This window comes from Peromyscus leucopus, chromosome 1 (assembly GCF_004664715.2).
Source record: "Peromyscus leucopus breed LL Stock chromosome 1, UCI_PerLeu_2.1, whole genome shotgun sequence".
In the NCBI taxonomy this organism is placed as follows: Eukaryota; Metazoa; Chordata; class Mammalia; order Rodentia; family Cricetidae; genus Peromyscus; species Peromyscus leucopus.
Window position 1 is genome coordinate 120,170,737 of NC_051063.1, and position 19,459 is coordinate 120,190,195.

A 19,459-nucleotide genomic window follows, 5' to 3' on the forward strand; every position below is an offset into this window, starting at 1 on the left:
GATAGAGTTTATGTCAGCTTACACTCCCATCACAGCAGGGAGTTAGGACAGGAACCCTGAGCAGAGACCAGAGAGTGGGAGCTGTTCACAGGCTCACTCACTGGCTCATGCTCAGCTAGCTTTTTTATATAACCCAGGGTCACTTGCCTGGGGGTTGTGCCGCCCGTAGTGAGGTGGGCCCTTTGTTTCTATTGTCAGTCAAGCATCCTTTACACACATGGCCACAGCCTGTCTGATCTGGGCAGTCCTTTGGTTGAGACTTTCAGATGATTCTTGGCTGTACTGAATTGACAACTTAACTAACCAGGATGGAACTAAGCAGAGAGGGACTAGAGATGGAGTTAATCCCAAGCAGCCAAGGACTCCATCAGTTCTGCCTGAGTCATGGGGACTGCATACACAGGTTTGGGAGCTTCCTAGTTGGTGGCATGTGAAGGTACCAGGAGTGGTGTGTTGGGATTGGATGGGGAATTTCCCTACCCCCTCCTCCATACCTGTCATCTGCTGAAGCCAGCGTAGATGCGTATGTCCATCTTCAGTTTGAGTTGTTAAGAACCTCAGCCTCTTTGGGCTTTTTCATACGCTTCTGACTCTGAAGGGCTGGTATCCACCTGATCCTCAAGAGGTACTGGCATGACCTCAGGAGTTTTTCTGCTGCAGTAGTCTTTTTTGGTATAGTGACATAGGAAAATAATATCTAAAATATAATGTAGGAATAAAGGACCACAATCCGCTACTGACGCCCCTCCCCACCAGGAAACTGAGATGGGCACAGCAATCTGTACAGGTCAGTGCAGGGCACCACTCTTTATGACCCACCTATGTGCTCTACTACACTTGCCCTAGGCTGGACTATGTCTGGGTACTGCTGGTCTACAATGCTAAACCACTCATTCTCCTCCAAAGCCCTGCCCTAGGAGTTCCCACCAGGCTTCACATTCTAAGATGAGAATCCCAGTCATTGAGATTCCCACAAAGCATGGTCAGGGGTACTTATGCAGTGCTGTTTTTAAGATGAAAAATCAGCCACTTGTGACCAATGCCCCACCCACTGAAAGCAATAACTAAAACAAGATCCCTGAACCCAAAATTGTCCCTGAGAAGCCAGCAACTGTGGGCTTGTGAGGAGTTCACAGTTCTGCTCTCCCTGCATATCCTTCTTCTCAGGGGTCTTTCTGGAAATGACAGCATGGAGCACTGATAGTCATTGTTCTTGTGCTTGTGATGTTGTTACTCAGGATCAGAACCCCTCACTGCCATTCACAGCCTACATCCCCAAGACCCTGTTCCTACTAATGCCTGCCCTCTGAAATCCCAGCAGGGAATTGGGAGGCTGCAATCAGGGTCCCAAAGTTGGCAGCCTTTCACTCTATCTTTCTGAGGCTATGTGTTCTGGATTCATTCTAGGTTTGTGTGTTATAGGGGTGGGTGATAGGAATGGACATCTTGGTTAGAGGTCATCACAGATGGGTCTAGACCCATATCTGTTGTTCATTCCTTATATCTTCCTTGAGAGTTTTGACATCGGACCTCTTGAACTGCGTCATCTTGTCAGGGCCCCTGTCTGCACCTGCCTGGCTGTTGTTTCTCAGCCTTCCTGGTGGTGTCCATACTGAAGCAACAGCAGCTGCTGCCTTTCTGGTCCCCATCTTGATGCTGAGAATGGCTTTGCATCTTGGAACTTCTTTAGAGATGCCCCTCTTCTGTGGCCTTCAGATTGGGCAGCCACTTGAAATGAAAGGGTCGCTGCCTCAGGCCTCTCTTTCTTTGCCTCTGGGACAAAGCTAGGTATGTCATGCCATGTTCTAGTCTCTCCTATCATGCCTGGAGGAACTGACCACTGTCCTAGAGAGGATTTCACTCCCTGGGGAGCTTTTGTTGAGCTTTCCTGAGATCTCAGCTTCGAAGGTGGGGCTTTTCTTAAGAGGTGAAAATGTAGCATCTGTTTCCCAGTCTGTGGCTACCCCTGGTGGGTGAGGACTTTGATGGGACAGACCTGCACAATGCTCCACCTGGATCTGTGGATACAGTGGGAAGGCAATGCCAATGAATCGATCAATTACAGGCAGATGTTCTCTTGACTACACCTGACTTTCTAGGGTCTTGGCTTAGATCAGAGGTTGACAAGTTATGGTCAGTAAGCCCGCTCCTGGTTCTTTTTATTTGTTATGTCCCAGGAGTCAAGAAGCATGTTTGTATTTTCAAATGGATATAAAATGACACCAAAAGAATATCACATGCTATTCAAATTTTACATGAAATTCAAACCTCAGTATTTGTAGTGCAGAACACGGCCCCACCATGGACATGCATGTCTGGTCCATGGCTGCAGAAATGAGAATTGACAGCCCGCAGACTTCACAGAAAACTGTCGCTGAGGTAGTCCAGGCTGAAATGAATCTCATGCTTGAGCTGAGGCCTTGGGGGAGCATACCAGCATTCCAGAACGTCTCTGCATTCTGCACTCTTCGTCTGCAGCTGCAAGGTGTTTCTCAGAAGCGCCTGCACCAGTTTCCCGTGCTCCCAGGAAGCCCACAGTCCTCTTCTCTAGAAGCTCCCCTTCCATCTCTTCAAGTCTGAGGGCCTGTACCCGTTCCTCTCCTTGTCACTGCGATGGAATATCCGACAGAAGCAACTGTAAGGAGGCAGGGTTTACTTTGCCTCGTAGTTTGATGGGATACAGTGCATAATGGTTGCACTGGCTGGTTGTGTGTGTCAACTTGACCCACACTAGAGTCATCAGAGAGGAAGGAGCCTCAGGGGAGGAAATGCCTCCATGAGATCCAGCTGTAAGGCATTTTCTCTTTAGTGATCAATGGGGGAGGGCCCAGCCACAGTGAGTGGGGCCATCCCTGGGCTGGTGTTTCTGGGCTCTATAAGAAAGCAGGCTGAGCAAGCCATGAGGAGCAAGCCAGTAAGCAGCACCCCTCCATGGCCTCTGCATCAGCTCCTGCCTCCGGGATCCTTTCCTCGCCAGCTTGCTTTTTGTCCTGGTGTTTTGTCACACCAATAGAAACCCTAACTAAGACAATGGTGGTGGAGAGGCATGGTGGCCGGTGGCTTCATGGTGTTAGAAGAATGCAGCTGTAACTTTGAACCTGACATCTAGGTGGAAAAGGCTGCAAATGTTGGACAGGAACCTTAGCCTGAGGTGCAAAGCTTCATGTCTGACCCCAGCAACCCACCTTTCCAGTAAGGCCCCCGTCTCTTAAAGGTTCCACATCCTCCCCAAACAATACCATCAACTGGGGACCGAGTGTTCAAACATGGGAGCCTCTGGGGGATATTTTATATCAAAATACAAGTGCCAAGCAGAAATGGAGCCACAGGGGACAGATTCCACTTGGTCTGTCGTGCCACGGAGTCTAACAGCAATACCTTAAACAAACAAGAAAAGCCATTCTAATGCTTTGCATGGAAACAGCCTTACTATTTTGCATATTTTATATTTGTAGAGTAATTCACTGTTTAAAATTTAACACAAAATGTTTTTGTTGAATGATGGATGAATGTATTCATCAAGGAATATATTCAACAAGGAAACCACTTCACTTCATAAGACTTCCTAAAGAAAATTTTGTATTATGGAGGGATGTGTGATTTACTTAATGAATTGTTGTGTAAACAGGGGAAATGTTAATTTTTTTTTCCTTTTTAGAAAAGACATTTTCTGAGAAGAATTGTGCTTATGGTATGATACGCTGTTTTTCTGGCTTTATAATATTTCTGCATTGAATATCTCTACTTGAATAATGAGAGAATAACAAATGTGCCTTTCCTATTATCTTGCTATGCAAATGTCTTTTATTGACATGCATCTTTACATGATGTTGAACAGCGGCATGCAGCTGTGTGGCAAACTTGAAGCCATAAGCAAAGTTTAGAGGGACGAAGGTAGAGGAGAGTGACCCGGGGAGGAAAGACTACAGGAAGGCCCGAGTTTGTATTCATTCCCGGGTGCTTTTGTTGGAGGGAAGGGAAGAGCCCTGCACAGGAATCAGAGGTACCCAGAGGGACAGAGATGTGAGAAAAATGAGTGAGGCGTGGAGAGGACCACCAAGAGAAGTGTAGTGGGGGTATTTCAGGAGTAGAGTCAACAGCCAATGAGAGAGAAGCAGCCCTAAGCGGAGGGGGCGGGGTGGACCAAGAGAAGTGTAGTGGGTGGTTCAGGAGTAGAGGCAACAGCCAATGAGAGAGAAGCAGTAGTAAGCGGAGGGGCCGGGGTGGAGAGGGACCGAGGAGGAGGGCAAAGGACAAGAAGAGGAGGGCAGGAATGAGTAGGCTGAAGAAGTGGGTCCGGCAGCTTCAGCCAAGATGGCTTATTCATTACTGTTCTCAATGCTATGACAAAACACAAAAGCAGCTTAGGGGTGGAGGGCCTGTTTGGTCAGTCTGCTGTCCCTCACGGAAGCAAAGATGACAGAATGAGTGGTTTGAACTGTAGGCCAAGAATGGAAGCCGGGTGTCTGCAGCCAGGAAGCAGAGAAAGGAGTACTGGGGCCCAGAGCACTTCCTCTTTTTTCTTTTTTATTCAGGACATAGCACCAGCCCATGGGATCCACATTTGGGGTGGATCCACCCTTCCAGCTAGACCTCACTGGAAACACCTTCACAGACATGCCCAGGCTGAGACTCTAGGTGATACAAAGCTAGTCAAGTAGACAGTGGTGATTAACCATGACAGTAGGTGAAAAGATGGTTCTTGGTGGAGATTTCTTGTCTTAGTCAGGGTTTCTATTGCTTTGACAAAACACCATGACCAAAAAGCAACTCGGGGAGCAAAGGGTTTATTTGGCTTATACTTCCACGTTGCTGTACTTCCATCACTGAAGGAAGTCAGGACAGGAACTCAAACAGGGCAGGATCCCAGAGACAGGAGCTGATGCAGAGGCCATGGAGGGGTGCTGCTTACTGGCTTGCTTTCCCGTGGCTTGCTCAGTTTGCCATCTTATAGAACCCAGGACCACCAGCCCAGGGATAGCATCACCCACCACCATGGGCTGGACCCTCTCCTATTGATTACTAATTGAGAAAATACCTTATACCTGGATCTCATGGAGGCATTTCCTCCCTGAGACTCCTTCCTCTCTGTTGACACACAAAACCAGCCAGTACATTTCTCCTGAGCTTTTCTGATGTCGTGGTGCAAGGTGAGTTGGGGTGTGGTCGATGGACATGTTCAGAGCCATCCTCTCCTATCTTTTTTCTTAAAAACAATAACAAAAGATTTATATTGATTTGTAATTGTGTGTATGCACCCATGTGCTGGTAGAGATCAGAAGAGGGTGTCAGATTTCCAGGAGCTGGAGTTAGAGCCATCTGACATGCTCTGGTCCTCTACAAAAGTAGTAAGCTCTGTTAACTACTGGGCGGTCTCTCCAGACTCCATCCTTTATTTCTTCCAAGTCCTGCTCCTGAGAGGTGGCACCCGGAGTCTAGGTGAACAGCAGAAACTGGCGAGTCCTTCTTATCTCATACCCACTGTTGTCCCTGAGTCCACTTCCAAGGAGCTCGCAGTGCCATGGTGTTCACAGACACAGCCGATGAACTTCATGGCCATGCTGTCTGAGCCACACGACCCTGGGCCTCCACACTCCTCACTCTCCGCTTCTCTGAATGTTGCCCCAGGACTTCCCATCACCCCTTCCCAAGGTCCATCAGCCCTAGCTTCTCGTTCTGTTCTGGTTAGCGGAGGTCGAATGTATGGAGCACCGATTCTTTTTTGTTTGTTTGTTTTTGTTCTCACTGTTTAATGTGGTGATATTTTATTTGTAACCCCGAGGCTCTAATATTTAAGGTGCAGTGACTCCTGCTGAGAAAAGCCATTCATTAGATGTCCAGTTGCTGCTTCCAGAGTGGCATGGGCCACTGAAGCTACACAGTCCTTTCAGGGGCCTCCTTTGTCCTGGAGCCTCAGGTCAAAAACCTGCCTTTTCAGCCTCTTCTCTTGGCTACTTCCCTCCCATTCTCAATAGCAGCTTACCCCCCCCCCCTGCCACACACACACACACACACACTCTGGGCATTTCTGACCACAAAACCCCTTAAAGTTGGCCTGAGTCACAGTCATTCCTAGAATATGTGTGGCACACTTTTCTGGGTACTCTTACTGTTGCCCTGACTTCTAATTGGTAGCAGCATCTCCTTGACCTTAACTAATGAATCTCCTGATCTGTCTTTCCTGGAGCCTCGCCTCCCTCGTCTCTCTTGATAGTCTTTTCTTCCCTTTCCTTCTGTTTCCTGAATATTTGGGTTGTGGAATATTCAGACTGTTTATCACATACAGTTACTACAGTATATCCTAATCAGCATATAGGAAGCACCACTTCCCCTTGAACATGGGAATAACACTGCTGCGTTCCCAAGCCCCTGTGCGTGCTCCTTAGCCTGCTCAGTCTTAGCATCCCTTGGGAACTCAGTCTTTCGATTCTGACTTGCATCTTCCCAGCACACCCTCTTCCTGGAGAGTAAGTTAGCTCAAGCTGTGGGCGGCTACACGATTTCTTACCTGCTGGCTCCCGTGACATCCCCCCTGCCCCCAGAGTCCAGCACCCTGGTGCTGTCATTTATTTTCAGTCCTAGCACTTGCATTGTTTCCTAACTACGAGAATATTGCATTCTTTGTATTAAGAACTTGGAGATAATAGAGAATAAGTGGAACTAAAAATCACATGCAATCTTAACATTAATATACTAGCTTTGTTCCATTTGTAGTGTACTGTACAAGCACACACACACACACACACACACACACACACATACACACATACACAGAAAGAGTGGGAGAGGGAGGGAGGGAGAGAGAGAATATCTTTTTCTCCTTGCATGAACACATATTGAATGTGCATTGAATTAATTCAATTTGACTTAGTGCTGGTGGTGGAGCATCAAAGTCAATGTGACTGTAATCCAGGCTGAAGCCAGATATTACAGTTATAGAATGGCAATCTGACACTGTAACAAGCAAGAGTATTGCTACTGTTTTTACTGTTGTTTATTAGTGGGATTCACATTGCAGAAACTGTATTTCTGTGTAAGCAGCACTGGAGTCTGCCACTGCCCTGTGAGATGTTCCTGTACTTAGTAGGATACAAGCTGTGATGTTTAATAGATGGGCGTTTGCCAGTGAGTTTTATAAAGAAGCAGGGCAAATTGGAGCTACTTTATAGTCCCCTAATAGATCCTACTTTTCTTTCTCTCTTTGCCTTCTCAATAATTTCTGTGCTGACAATGATTTACCATAGGTGTGGCTGTGTGATTCTGAAGGTCTCACTCCTTGAGAGTCTTTTACATAACGAACATGACAAATGATTATTAGTTTATCCTGGAAAAGACATGACAAGTCCAAGTTCCTCGAGAGATTCACTCTCTAAGCCAATAAACAAGGGAACGAGATCCTAGAGGTTGTTTATGATTAAGGTATTTTACAAAATAATTCCACATAGATATAGATTATGATACATTATATAATTTCTTTAATTCTGCTTTACATTACTATCTATGGTTCTATACACACCTTTGCTTAGAAAGGACATAACAGTCTGTAATGGTAGCAAGCTCATCCTTTCTCTCTTAATAGTTGTACTGATTCTTTGGTGTTCATTTTTTAATTTTTGTTTCGGTGTCTGTATGTACATATGCATGCGAGTGCCCTTGAAGGTCAGAAAAGTGCCTCAGATGACCTGGAGCTCGAGTTACATGTGGTTGTGAGCTGCCTGATGTGGATGTTGGGACCTGAGCTCCTACTTTCTACAAAAGCAACAAGTGCTCTTAGCTCCTGAATCAACTCTCCTAGCCCCATTCGTGTAAGTACACGAATGGGAGCATGTTTATGCCATGTCGCACATGTGGAGGCATTGACTCAATTCTACTTCCTTCCAGATGACTCTAGCTTGCATCCAGTTGACAAAAAAAAAAAAAAAAAAAAAAAAAAACAACAACAACAACAAAAAAAAAACCCACACAGCACTCCCATCAACGCCCCCACTATGATGTAACTTCCTTCCACTAGTCTCCACCTCTTTAAGTCTCCACTATCCCCTCCAAACACCACAGACGAGGGATGAGCTCAGAGCAGGTGACATGATGACCTCAGAGGGCCAGTCTGGAGTGGAGGGATCCTGGTGAGCTAATGGAAAGAACTGATAGTAACCAGAGTTGTTGGAGTCTCAGCGAAGACAAAGGACAGGAAGAAGAAGGCGTGTTCCCCTCTTTTTAAACAAAAGAAAATAGAATCTAGAATCACATATAGACCCTTTGGGCACATTCAACATTCAAACCAAGACTCAGAAGCTAAAGCTGCCCAGTAGATTTTGAGCAGATAGAGTGCTTGGAGCTGGACCTGGTGGATCCCTGACAAATACACTCATAAGATTGTGCAGCCTGCTCTATTTACTTACTCCAGCACTTTCCTGTAAGATTATTCTTTGAATTTAATGGCAGAACGACTTTCATCTGTCTGGCTATTCCATAATTTATTAGCTTTTCTCTTTATGTCAGACATGTTCACTCATTTGGTTTCTGGTCAGCCTTAGACTGTCTTTGGGCAGACTGTGTCCATCCAGTCACTCCTCCTGGTCCTTACCCTTCACGCTTGTCATCATTGTGAGGAGACCTCCACAGCTGAGAACTGGTCTCTTGTGGTTCCTTCAGGGAGTCCCCTCAGGTGTTTGAAGATGGCTTCACTTCTTCCACCTCCTCCAAGACTGTCCTCAGGCTGACAGACTCTGCCTCACATGGGTTCTGATCCTCATAGCGCCTGAGCTCTGCCTCACTTGAGGTTCTTAAACTTCTGAGTGTGAAGTAGCAGAGCTTTGAGGCCCTGGCTGGGTCTTCCACAAGCTACCTACCCTCTGTGCTTTCTCCTCCTTCCTGGCCAGATTGCCTAGGCTCAGGCATAGGTAAACCCCAGCCTGGGTTTTAGCCAGGTTGGAGCCCGTCTTGGCAACAATCTGTCCTGTGCACTTTAAGCCTTCCTTACCATGTGTCCTGGCCCATCTTCTCCGGAGCCAATAACCCCAGCTTTCCTCTGAAGGTCTCTGGCTGTTGGGAGGTCTGGTGTGCCTCAGGAGTAAGATCCTTTGTGGGCAGATGCCCCACTGTGCTGAGATTCCTGGCCTTTGTTCAGTACCTCTGATCCTCTTTCTGTACCTCTGTTGTTTGAAAATGGAAGTCCAAATGTGCAAAGAGTGAGAGACTTCGGATCACTGAGCCCCAAGTAGAATGTGTTCATCAAACCTCTCCCCTCAAGATTCAGAGATCTATGCAGAAGAGATGGTGGGAAAATTGTTAAGAGCCAGAGAAAAGGAAAAAGCCAGAGGAAACAGCTTCTTCCAGGCACATCGGGACTGATGCACACAGGAGCTCACAGAGACTGTGACAGCACACACAAGTCCCACACAGGTTCAGACCAGTGTCCCACACTGAGAAGGAGAAATGGACACAAAGTCCCACCCCCAGCCAAGAAGCCATTTGCAACTGATAACCTGTTAGGAAAGAAAAAAATCCATTTTCTCCACTGGAGTGTTACTAGATATAGCAACCACACTCTGTGGCAGGCCTATTGCCCAAGAGTAGCTAAGACATGATGGACTCTGTGTGTGTGTGTGTGTGTGTGTGTGTGTGTGTGTGTGTGTGTGTGTGTGTGTGTATTTGGTTTCATTTGGTATTTTTGTCTTATTGATTGTTTTGGTTTTCATTTTTTAATTTTATTTTTGAAGAGAGAGAAAATGAACATTAAATGTGTGGGAAGGGAGGTGGAGAGGATCTGAGGAGTTGAGGGAGGAGAAAAACATGACCAGAATATATTGCATGAAACAAAATTTTTAAATAAAAAAAAAAACAGAGTTTAGCACAGAGACACTGAGCCTTCAGCCAGAAGGAAGGTAAAAGAAGCGAGTTGATGGGCACGGACACTGATGGGAACCTGTGTCCTGACACCAGTGTTTCAGAGCACTGTGGGCCTGGGGAGACGGGATCCCCCAGGGCCGCCATTACTAGTTGGGATGGGAGGGCCTCTCCCAGTCTTCATGGCCTGTTTCTTGTCCCCAAAGCTAAGGCCTCCCTGCTAGGAGAGGCTCAGTGTCTAGTCTGAGATGATTGCTGCCCGAGAAAGCAGGGCTTGGCTCCATCCTCCTTTCCTCGCCCCAATCATAAATCCCTCCCATTTCTGCCACTTCCTGCCCTATGGAATGGGTATGTCTTACGGAGGGTGATCCTGCCTGTGGGATGGGTGTGTCTTACAGAGGGTGATCCTGCCTGTGGGATGGGTATGTCTTACAGAGGGTGATCCTGCCTGTGGGATGGGTATGTCTTACAGAGGGTCATCCCGCCTGTGGGATGGGTATGTCTTACGGAGGGTGATCCTGCCTGTGGGATGGGTATGTCTTACGGAGGGTCATCCTGCCTGTGGGATGGGTATGTCTTACAGAGGGCCATCCTGCCTGTGGGATGGGTATGTCTTATGGAGGGTGATCCCGCCTGTGGGATGGGTATGTCTTACAGAGGGTCATCCTGCCTGTGGGATGGGTATGTCTGATAGAGGGTGATCCTGCCTGTGGGATGGGTATGTCTTACGGAGGGTCATACAGCTGGTTAAAGCCTGACAAAAAACCTGGATGCAGAGCCCTGTGCTCCCTGTTAACATTATTTTTCTGTGCATTGTGCTACAAACATCCCACCCTGAGGAGGGCCTGAAGGAATCGTGAGCTCTGCCTTCTATCTGGAGGAGGAAGGGACCCTCCCTTACCCACACTTCAGAAAAAAAATCCTTCACAGTCTCCCACTGAAATGTTTTGGTTACAAGCTAGATCTTTCCTTTATGTGTCGCAGCTGCACAAGAAATCCAAGTATCCAGTTTTTCAGAACCTAAGCAGTTAACGCTGGAAATTTTGCTGCAAATAAATTGATCAGTATGCAAGACAGTTGTCACGGCTGAATCATGGTCCACAGTTAAGGTAAACAGATCTGTGATGACATTTTCTGAGCAGAATACAAATGCCGTGCACTTGCTCCCAGAGGTTTCTGGCATTTTCTTCCTACACGGGCAGCATATTCTCCTAAGAAGGTGTTGTTCACAAGGAAGAGAGGTCTTTGTTCAACCCTCTGAGAAGGTAGGGCTGGAGCATTTGATGTGCTATCTGTGACGAGCGTCGCTCTGGGAAAGATGGGTGTGGAGGGAGCATTTCCTTTGCTTAGTGCCCTCCTTTCTCTTCTCTCACCCGTGGAGAGAGCCTTTTTGGCTTTTTATTTATTTGAATGGTCATAAAAATATTCCATGTGTTTGTATTGTGAAAGTTTGCATGTGGTTAGTTTTCTCCATGTGAAGATCAAGGGCTGTTTTCTCCGAGGTGGATTTCCATGAAATAGAGAGGAGGAGAACAGAATGTCTTTTCGCATTCCCTCCTCTTCCTTCATCTTAATACTCTCAAGTTTCATGGTTTCCCAGGCTATTCCTGCCTGCTCTGTTTTATAGGAACCTGACACAGCGTGGCTGGATCTGAAATGAGAACTAGCCCGTGGCTAGATGCTGCGCCATGGGCCATGGATGATGCCGTATGTGTTATGGTGAAGCGTGCATCACTTAGTGTGGGCTGATGTTCTGATGTGTGCACAGCTTAGTTACAGCACTATCTAGGAGCTAGCAAGCAGGCAGTTACCCTCTCTGCAGTGGGGAACTCTGTTCCCCGGGGAGGGGGGGTCCTTGCAGGTGTGGTTGAACACTGTGGGGTGCTGATATTTCTGCTTCTTTATTGGCCATCAGTTACCATGAGGAACCCTGAGCACAGGTCATTACAAGAGAGTCACATTGGATATGGGGGATAACTGAATCTGTTGAGAGCTCCACTTTGGGGTCAAAGGCTTCCAGAAAGTTCCAGTGACTGAAAGTGAACCGGGAGGTGCACCCTTCCAAGGTGGCTGAGATGGGGTGTGCTTGGACACTGTGGAGCAATGGAAGGGCTGCATTCAGGAGAGAACGTCTGCCGTGCTTCTGCAGTCCGTGGATAGGCTATCCCAGCGGTAGCCTCCTTCCAGAAGTCTTCTGGAACCTTCCCTGGCATCCCCAGACCACAGGACTTCCTCTCTCACTGCCAGCAGCAGTCAGTGTGAAATGCCCAGCCAGCTTCATGCTCAGTCTTGACTGGGCCTTTAAAAAACCTCTGCCTGCCTTTTGGCTTCCAGCACAGCCTGTGGCTCAAAATAGGCTTTGCAAATGGTGCTTCTGATCCAGACAGACGGCAACCTGAGCAAAGGAAAGGTGCCTGCTTAATCCGATTCCTTAGCTGGAGTACGGAGGGAGAAACTGAATGCAGTGCCAGCTTCTTCAGGGCCCGTGCCCTCGGAGTTGACAGACACAAGAGGTTATGGATGCAACTTGTTCTTTGCAACAGGTCCCAGCACAAGCTCCTGAGACAGAGTACATGTCAACTTCCAGCCACCCCAGCCGTGGTTTTCTTCCTTCTCTAGAATTTTCTGCCCATTCAGTGTAGGAGGATCAGGTGACCAAGGTTTTTTTGGGTTTTCCCTTTTTGAGCCTTGAGGCTGACACACCATTATTTTGAGACAGTGACATCATCTTTCCTCTTTGAGGCTCTGTCATCCCAGCCAGCCTGGTCCCTCACCTGGACTCCTGTGACCTTCATTCTCTCTCGGGAGGAATACAGGTAGAGTGGGACGGTGTCTACACTGAGGAGGGAGGGGCTGATTGGAAACAGGCCTCCTTGAGACTTGGCCCTGGAGCTGAATCTAAATGACCAGGGAGTTAACTGGGTGAAGAGAAGGATGAGAGCTTTTCTCACCCAAGGATGTAGTGTGTGCAATGGTCCTGGGGTGGGAGGGGATAGAGTATGGTGTAAGGATGGACAGGGAAATGTGCCTGGAGCCAGAATGGTGGACAGCAGAGGTGTCAGTAGCCTGACCATGAAGGAACAAGTTGGTCATGGCAGGGACTCCACACAGCGTTATGAGTAAAGAGAAGAGAAGAACGAGAGTGCCGTGGCTAGCTTTATCCAGTCTGGAGGAGTGGGCACTAATAAGAGAGCCAGGGCAGAGCGGGAGGCTGGGGTGTTACCAGCCAGGCCAGCAGCAGAAGATAGACAGACTTGGAGCAGGGGCAGCAGGCTTGGGGATCCACAGAGGTGGTGTTGATGTAACACACCTGGAGGAGGTCACCGAGGAGAAACCTGGATAAAAGAGGCTGCCTGGGATGCCCTGGAGGCCTGGTGAAGAGCAGCTGCTGGAAGGATGCATGCAGGATGGCCAGAAAGTGGGTGGCCAGGGATACGGCTCCTGAGAAGCAGGATGGATGCCTGAGTAAGGCTGGGTGGGGAACCGATCCCACAGAGAGGGTAGGAACAGGAAGTCATGGTTGGCCATTACCAGCTGTGGCCACTGTATGCATAACTGCAGATCTCTGGTGGGGTCATGAGACCACGTCTGAGTAGAGAAGGAGGGCCAGTGAGTGGGAGGAGCAGAGAGGCAGCCTTATATAGGGGATTGGCCACTGCTTTAAACTTTCCCTTGAACAATGGAAACGCCAGCATCTGTTTTAAGGTGGTTTGTGTTTGACGTGTGGTGGTGTTATCCTGGAATGCATTTGAGTTTCTGTGCAACACCAGACTCCTTCTTTGCCGACTGTGGCAAACCCCCATCTGTATGTGTGAGGCTCATGTCCTTCTTGCTAAAGCCTGACCAGGCTCTGCTTGATCTGCCTATGGGGAATGGGAGTTGAGAGCAGGATGAAGGATGCACCCAAAATTTCTGGGTTCCCTCACCAGTATGCATCAACCCTCTGAAGGAAGTATCGAGCTGTAGCAACCTGCCAAACCGGGGGCCATGTCTCTAACCTGCCCATGACTGAGAGCAGACACCATGTTACTGAGGGAAAAACTATGGCCATGCCAGGTCCAAGGCAAGGTGCATGGTGTTTGTGCATGTGTGTGTGTGTGCGTGCGTGTGTGTGTGTGTGTGTGTGTGTGTGTGTGTGTGTGTGTGTGTGTGTACACCTCTCCCATTAGTATCTTCCTTGATCTCACAACTAGTTCGTTGTGTGCACATTGCATCTCTATGGTTTGTATGGTGTGTCTCAGTGAGGTATGCATGTGTGCTTAGCCGGAAGGGAGGGAGGAAGAGTGGTGGTGGCAGGAAGTGGAGCCTCCCTGCTTCACACAACTCCACTGGAGGAATACAGTGCCTGGTCTGCTGACCCTCCCTCAGATGTGGCCCGCTGCCAGCTGGCACAAAGGGCGAGCCTAGAGAGACTGCGCCAGCTCTACACAGGAAGAAGCCCATCTCAGGCAGCCCAGGCTGGTGCTGTCCCCATTTTCATGCTTTGGTGACAGCAGTCCCAGGTGAGCACTTTGGGAGGAACAAGGGTCCCAGAGCGTAGCCTTCCCTGCACATCTGTGAGGCGGGACCAGAAAGACAAGAATCACAGTCGTGCAGGGAAGAATCTCATGGTAAGATGATTACGTTTGTTAGCACCCCTGTGCGTGTTTAACTGCATGAACATGCTTACTGTGTGCCTGGTGCCACATCTGAGTGTGTGTACGTGCATTAATATCTCTGGTCCTCATAACTTCTGGACATGTGCGCTATTACCTCCCTCTTTACAGATAGGATATCAAGGTGCAGACAAGCGATTTGCTCAAAAGTTATGAAACACTCCCCTCCAGGTGTGTGTGTAAGATACACACACACACACACACACACACACACACAGCGCTCTGTTGAAAGGTACTCTTTTCCTGGGGAGAAATAATTAGAGAGGGGACATTTCTTTTGGCAGACATCATCCATTCTTTTCTGTCCTCACGGCAACTCAGAGATGTAGGTATGTGTCTGACTTTATAGACGAGGCCTTTGAAGCTTGGTGAGTTAAGTCACTTCCCATAACCCCACAGCTCAGTTGAGTGGCCCCAAACCACGGCATTTCCTGTGTGCCACACAACTTCTGCTGTGGTTGAGAGTCTCCGTGTCAGTTCATCTCTTGGGTAGCTGGGGTGGGGTCCGCAGGGCACCCCACTTCTGCCTGGGTACCTTGAGGATGACAGCCCTGTAGTGAGTGGCTCTGCCACCCTTCAGCTCGGTGGCCTGGCACCCGCCTCTCCCTGCTGAGTTCTCCAGTCCGCAACAAGGAATGCCTTTGTATCTACTTCATGGGTGGATGGAAGTCAAGTTCATGACAGGAAGGTGGCAGGGTTCCAGGAAGACAGTACCCAATATAAATCTTGAGCAAAATTCTGTCATTGTTACCAAGCCGATCTGCTCATCATTGGACATGCCTGTTGGAGAGGGCCCCCTTCCTCGGCCTCTGTCCCCTGCATGCATTGCTCCAGTTCACTGGCTGTATACAGTCTTTCCTGTGTGTTCCTCGTGAAAAAGTTTTAACATTTGCTCTTCTGTTTGTGACATTCAATTAACACATCATTAAACTAATATTAAAATAGCACATGGTGAGGTTGCTGGAACGGCTCAGTTGGTAAAATACTTGCATTACAAGCATGGTCGCCTGAGTTCAGATCCCCAGAACTACCATGTAAAAAGCAGGCATGGGGGGTGCACGTTTGTAGTCCCAGAACTTCAGCGACAGAGACAGGAGGATCCCTGAGTCTCACTGCCAGCAGCTTAGCTGAATCAATGAGCTCCAGGTTCAGTGAGAGAATCTGTTTCAAAAATTCAGGTGACAAACCATTGAGGACCACACCCAACTAATGTAAAACTCTGGCTTCTGCACACATTTGCAAACGCATTTACGTACACACACACACACACACACACACACACACACACACACACCACCCGCACTGCATACCACATACCTCCTCAGTCTCCAGACTATCTTGTGGGACCTGGATACTTCAGCATCTCCATTCATGTGGCTGTGTTGTCTTCCAGAAGGCCATCTTCATGGACCCCAGTTGCAGAGTGTGGCAGTGGCTGCACTGTCCTCTTACTGGCTGTGAGGGGTGATTTCTTCCATACAGTGTAATCACACAGGTTCCTTTCCCCTTGTTTAAGTGTGAAATTCAGAAACCCTGGAGCAAATCAACACTGCCCCATAAGGTGACTCTGCTTGTTAATGTCTTGGCATCTTGGCTGTATTTGGTACCAGGCCATGGCTCAGACCTGGCCAGGAACATTTATTTCTATAGGATCTTCCAGAAGAATCCTGCAATTTTTGCCTGTTTATGCATCAGTTAAAGGGAACAGCTACCAGGTTTGAGAAGCAGGCATTTACCTTTCCATGGGAGGTGCCAGCAGACCACATGGGTGTACACAGACAGAGGAGAGAGACCAGCAGATCACATGTGTGTACACAGACAGAGGAGAGAGACCTGCAGATCACATGTGTGTACACAGACAGAGGAGAGAGACCTGCAGATCACACAGGTGTACACAGACAGAGGAGAGAGACCTGCAGATCACATGTGTGTACACAGACAGATGAGAGAGACCAGCAGATCACATGTGTGTACACAGAGGAGAGAGACCTGCAGATCATATGTGTGTACACAGACAGAGGAGAGAGACCTGCAGATCATATGTGTGTACACAGACAGAGGAGAGAGACCTGCAGATCACATGTGTGTACACAGACAGAGGAGAGAGACCAGGAGATCACATGTGTGTACACAGACAGAGGAGAGAGACCAGCAGATCACACAGGTGTACACAGACAGAGGAGAGAGACCTGCTTTCTATTTTCTTGGAATCTGTTGCAGATGTTTCCTAAAACATCAACATTGGAAACATTTAACCTTTAACGTGAATGAAAGCCTCATTCATGGAGGATTGCATCTTCCATTTGGTTTATTTGATATCTAGAAGTGTACTTTGGTTACTAACATGGCATTGGATTAAAATGGACTATCTATTCCTTAACTAAATTGTGAAAAGTGGACACAGGAACAGATTTTCTCTCATCACAAAGAATGCCTGTTTCAAACCAGTACCTCATCCCAGTTAAATCCCAGCACCTGGCTGAGCTGTCTCAAACCAGTACCTCATCCCAGTTAAATCCCAGCACCTGGCTGAGCTGTTTACTAGCACTGAGTTCATGACTTTAGTTATGTTATTTGAATGTTTATTTTTTCAGACATTGTGTTAGGCTCGTGACATCCATTATTCTTAATTTTAAAAAATGACTTCACAAGATAGGTATTTGAGCATTTCATAGACGTTACTATGACCAATAGTGACCCAGTCATTCTGTTAATTGGCACCTGCTCGAGCAACTATTTGGAAATGTTTGACTGCGAACTTGGATTTTCCTCTTAGCCCTTTGTAGGTCATTGTTAGTGAAATGCATTCCTAGGGAGGAACTGGAGAACACACACACACACACACACACACACAGAGAGAGAGAGAGAGAGAGAGAGAGAGAGAGAGAGAAGAGAGAGAGAGAGAGAGAGAGAGAGAGAGAGATCCTGAGGTGATGCACTAGTCAACAGGACACTTTCTCAAAGCCATCTCAAGATAGGAATGGATCTTCAAAATTACCTCCCCCACTTTGTCTTGCCAGCCAGGGTTTGGGGAGCTTTTACTTTCTGCAAGTTGGATCCCAGTTGGAAATTTTGTTTTCCTAAAACAAACTTCAGTGGCTATCATCTTTGCTATACCAGGCACTGCCTTTCGGTTGCCACATCCCTCCTCTCTGCGCTGGGAGTGACTGGCCCGGAGGAGCAAAGGACATTTGGAGATTTGCAGATGATGGTCAAGATCAATTCCATTCTGAATTTTCCTTCACTCACAGGCACCGAGGGTGTTGGCTTTCACATGCTGAAACTAACGTTGCATGGCGCACTGGTATAGCGGGCAATAAATGTTGTTTCCGGAGTCCTAGACATTTATTATCAACTGGATTAATCAAAGCTGAAGTAACTTCTTCACATAGGATTTCTCAGTATGTGTGTAATGGGCATTGGCATTTTTAATAAAGGAGATCGATGCTCAGCTTTTCTAACCATGTTTCCTCTGGAGCCTTTTATCCTGGAGACTCGGAAGGGATGACTACTCTGGAGAACTGGCTTTAGAATGTTGTGACCTGTGGGTTCACCATGCCTGCTAGACAGCCCTGACCCCCAGCTTGAGACTCAATAGAAGCTGGGGGTATCAGCTGCTATTTCAGAAAAGACATTTAATACCCTATCAGAAGCAGCTTATGATGAGCTTGTCAGGGCATCGCTGTGCCTGCTACCTCACAGTCTCAAACCCAGGAACTGCCCAAGGGAGGGATTTTTCTTGTATACTTCCTAGTGTATGCACTCAAGACCACCACAGTCCTCAAAACTTTGTAAACACAGTGGAGGGAGGGGCTGATAAGATTGTTATCAGTATTATCAGATTTCGAAAGTTTTGAGTAGAAAGGCTCAAATATGTTTTTTAGCCTATGAGACAACTCTAGTTTCCCCAGAGAAAAAACAGTGATAACACCAGGCAGAGGGCAGCCTCGGTGGCCATTCCTTCTGCCCTGAGAGGAGCCTGATGCACACTTTATCCCCTACTGTTCTGCTGGAGTATATCTTATAGACCACTGTGTCCCTTCTGCCCCAGAAAGGACTGAGCTCAGAGCGACCTCAGCAGAAGGCATTCCAAAGACCAGTGAGCCTTGCCAGTGAAGCTGCTCCTGGGGTTTATCTTGACAGGGACTTAATCAGTACAGGGTGCCAACAGCCCAGAAAGTGTGAAGAAGAAACTCTGTGACGGGGTGATTGATTTGAAATCAAGGATGTCTAACTTGGTGTTAAAGAGATTCCAGAGATGTCTGGCGTATTAGAAACAATATGTTAACCATGGTGAATAGGAAAAAAAAATAACTCCCTTCTGTTTCCCAACATTCTTTCTTTACATTGGTATTTGTTCCTGGAAAACCTTGGCTAGGAATACCCAGATGCCTCAGTGTGAGGCTGTTGCACGAATTCTAATCGGTCTTATAATAACAACCTGGAGCCAGATATCAGGGCAAAAACTGAAAGATCAGAGAAGCAGAGCAAGCCACAGCCACCACCTCTTACCTCACCAACTCCTCAACCTGAAAGAGAAAGAGTTCCTGTCTCCTTCCACCTTATATTCCTTTCTCTGCCCAGCCATATCACTTCCTGTCTCAACCTTCCTAAGTGCTGGGATTAAAGGGGTGTGATCCCAAGTACTGGAATTAAAGGTGTGTGCCACCAGTGCCTGGCTCTGTTTCTCTTTTAGACTAGATTAATCTTGTGTAGCCCAGTGTGGCCTTGAACTCACAGAGTTCCAGATGGATCTCTGCCTTTACCTCCCAAATGCTAGGATTAAAGGTGTGTGCCACCACTGCCTGACCTCTATGGCTAACTCTGTGGCTAGCTCTGTCCTCTGATCTTCAGGCAAGCTTTATTTCCTAGATTACAAACAATATATCACCACCTGAGGCAACCTCATGATGAAGCCTAATGGGGGACTCTCAATGCCCCTGAATCCATGGGTTCTG

The 19,459-nt window shown here is 47.6% G+C and overlaps 1 protein-coding gene across 5 annotated transcripts in view; it reads left to right on the forward strand.

The window, feature by feature from the left end:
• The window catches only part of Arnt2 (aryl hydrocarbon receptor nuclear translocator 2), a 160,133-nt gene that overhangs the window by 25,637 nt on the left and 115,037 nt on the right, over window positions 1-19,459 (forward strand). Inside the window, exons 1-2 of one of the 5 annotated variants that reach the window (XM_028873831.2) lie at window positions 10,974-11,111; window positions 11,762-12,662. The exons of 2 other annotated variants lie outside the window; for them this stretch is intronic. The gene's annotated coding sequence lies outside the window, so the exon portion shown is untranslated. 2 more of the 5 variants (XM_028873832.2, XM_028873830.2) reach the window with 2 other exon arrangements.